Source organism: Pseudoliparis swirei, chromosome 23 (genome assembly GCF_029220125.1).
Source record: "Pseudoliparis swirei isolate HS2019 ecotype Mariana Trench chromosome 23, NWPU_hadal_v1, whole genome shotgun sequence".
Classification (NCBI taxonomy): domain Eukaryota; kingdom Metazoa; phylum Chordata; class Actinopteri; order Perciformes; family Liparidae; genus Pseudoliparis; species Pseudoliparis swirei.
In genome coordinates this window covers 19,252,693-19,255,979 of record NC_079410.1, presented here as the reverse complement: position 1 = coordinate 19,255,979, position 3,287 = coordinate 19,252,693, and positions in this window count along the sequence as shown.

Genomic DNA, 3,287 nt, shown 5'->3' with positions numbered 1-3,287 from the left:
ACGCCGACGGGCCGCGCGTGTCTAGACGAGAGAGATACGGCTATCTCAATTGCGGCCCGCTCTCTCGTCGAGCCCAGAGAGGGATTCCTGAGCCCATTGTTTGGGGGGGGGGGGGGGGGGAGGGGTCCGAGTCCTTGATGTGGACCCTGGGAGCAGATAAAAAGCCAACAGGAGGAAGTGTGTGTGCTCATCATTTAGAAAGCCGTCCAGGAAACACATGGCCGACCGCCGATGAGCCCCCTTCGCTTCCTCTGATCAGCACAGGAAACAGGTCTGAGGTTGTGGTTTCACATTCGTCTGAATTATCCTGTCATTTATATTTCGTGTTTGTTTTTGGGTGAACGTGTGGACAGAAGCCACCAGAGCAGGAGAGCGTGAACTGAGGTCGACCAGGAGCTTTCAGTGTGTGAGGCTGGCTTCTGATTGGTCACTCGCACGGCGCCGTGCGGCTCCAACGATGAGTCACCTCTGAAAGCGCTTTGACCCTCGTCATCGCCCTCGGAGGGCAGAAGGAATGTGTCCTCAGGAGCGGAGGAAGCGGCGGGTTGTTGCTGCTTCACCTCTCAGCCGTGTGTCCTTCACTATTTCTGTCACGCGGCTCGTTGTCTGGGCCCCAGGACAGTTAATGCGTCCGACAACACACACACACACATATATATATATATATATATATATATATACATACAAACCCCTGAGCTGCTCCCTGATGACCACCTAGACATCCAGACTCCAGCTCACTGACTCACAATGCAGTTAAAAGCCGCCCAGGTGAGTCCATCATACATACTGACCCCCCGGTTCAACTTTGACCCCCAGTATCATCCGGGGTTCTCGAGGTATTTGTGCATATTCATGGGTTTCATGTGCAAAGACTTTCAGTTTTCAAAATGAACTCAGATCTGGTTCATCAGTCACACTAATGGTCCGTCTCCGTTTCACTGTTTACTTGAGCGCAATGCAAAAAATAAACGTCGTGCTCTCGTTCAGCGGGCTGACGGCGAGGATTGTACGCAATCACAAAAACATAATGAGGGAAACAGTCACATGTTCACCTCTGATAACTGATCGGAACATGAGTTGTGATTAGCAGAACAGAACGATCTGATCCACGGATGAAGTGAAACAGAAAAGGCGAGTGAAGAAAAGGGTTGGCTGCCCTGGCTCCTGTTACCACACACACACACACACACACACACAGTCCCGTATCGCAACTTGTCATCAAGCGCTCATATCCTCACATTGTCCCGGAGGAGCGCTGACCTCCCTGCTGTCGATGTAAACTCGATCCAGCCCTCATGGTCCCCCGCCTCCCTCTGAGAAGAAATAGAAATGTCCGTGTGTGTGACGTGGTTTTTCACTCTGAGGTGAAACTCATTCCTCAGCCTCGTAACGAAAGGACCTCAAGATCCGCGCCAGTGTCTTTTATTTTTATCTCGCTCTTTTTTTTGTATCTTCTTCTTCTTCTTCTCAGCTTCGGGATGCAGCTGTAAGCCTCGTGTGACGTCGGAGGGCTGTGGGGGTCAATGGACGCCTCAGACTGGGGGGGGTGGATAGGCATGGGGCCAGGTCTGGGGGAGAACACTCTCCAGCACCCTGGAGATAGAACAACACACTCTTTTTCTGTCTTTCACTTACTGTTTGCTATCACTCCATCTTCCTGTCTGTCCTTCTGTTGCCCCGTCGGTCCGCTCTCTTTTTAACCAGGAGTAAAGTGTCCTTATCGCCCTCTGGAGAGCCCTGGACTCTCTCACCGCGGCTCTTATTGAGCCTCATGCAGGCCCTGCGCCAAACAGAAAACTATCACTCAGCAATCTTTTGTTTATTAATCGAGAAATTAACCTTTTAATGATCCCGTGTACACGCTGTTCTGCGCGGGCTGTTGTTGTGTTCCCGCCGTACGGAGGACGTCCCTGAGGCCGGCGGTGAGCTGCGGGCGTCGTGTCAGCCGGCGGCCGACGTTAGCTGGGAAGTGTCGGGCTCATTTGTTGTCAAACTGCCGGCGTTTCTTGGCACAGATGAAACCGCCGGTTTCGTGCGAATAACACCAAAACAACGCAGTTTGGGGGTTTCACATATATAATGATGTCTGTTAAAGATTACAGGCCCTCTCTCTACTCCCGAGAGGCTTTGGAGAGATGACGTGCGCGCAAAGGAGAAGGAAGTCTGATGCCGAGATCTTTAAAAAAAAGCAGTTTTGTTTGCATTTTGAGAATCAATTTGACATTTTTTAGGGGTTATGCAACAATCCCTTATAGCCTACAACCACAATGTGTTTAACGACGCGGCTTGAAGACGTGACACACACACACACACACACACAATGTGAATAAACGCAATACAAAGAAGTATGTATTCTTCAAATCGGCTGAGCTCTCAACAATCCAGGTATCTACAACTCACTACTATCTCTTCATACACTCTGTCAGACTCATTGAATGTGTTGTAACTCTGTAATGATTCCTTCTGGTCACATGACATCTATTGTTCATCTGGTCACATGACATCTATTGCATCTGTCCATCCTGGAGAGGGATACTCCTCTGTTCTCTCCTGAAGGATTCTTCACCTCCACCCCCCACCCCTCTGAAAGTTTTTTTTCTATTTCTTGGGAGTTTCTCCTGATCCGATGTGAGGTCAAAGGTCAGGGATGTCGTACGTGTTCAGATTGTAAAGCCCTCTGAGAATTAGTAATTTGTGATATTGGCAACTTCAGAAGTCCCCCCGGACCAAATCTCCCTGGTTGATAGACACTGAGACCACATCGGAGCCGGCAGGTGTGAGCACCGGGCTTCAGGGTCGCCGTGTGAACCTGTTCTCTGCATATCTTCCTGGAGATGCTAACCAGAGCTCGTGATTCCTGATAAGATAACTCAGCCAACTGCAAACAAGTCATGTTTCTCCTCAGGGACGGGTGGCGGGAAGGGGGAGGGGTTACTATCACTTCTTCTGTCTTGTGTCACAGTTAATCACAAGTCGTACGACACGGCAGGAGAACCCGCTCACGCACTTTCTTAAATGAACTTAAATGAACTTCAATGAAGTTAAATAAACTGCTCATGAGTGAACTATTCCTCATGCTCAGACAAACTCTGGGTGAGATATTATGTCATCTGGCTTGCTCTCTCTCCGTGTGTGTCTCCATAGGCCTCTTATTTCCTCCTTTAACTACAACAACATGATTAATAAAAACAAGAAGAGAAGAAATAGCTCGGAGCTCCCTTGTGTATGAGCTTGCAGAGCGTCTGGGGCGCGAGATGTCTGACCCAGATTATCGTCTCGGCTTCAGT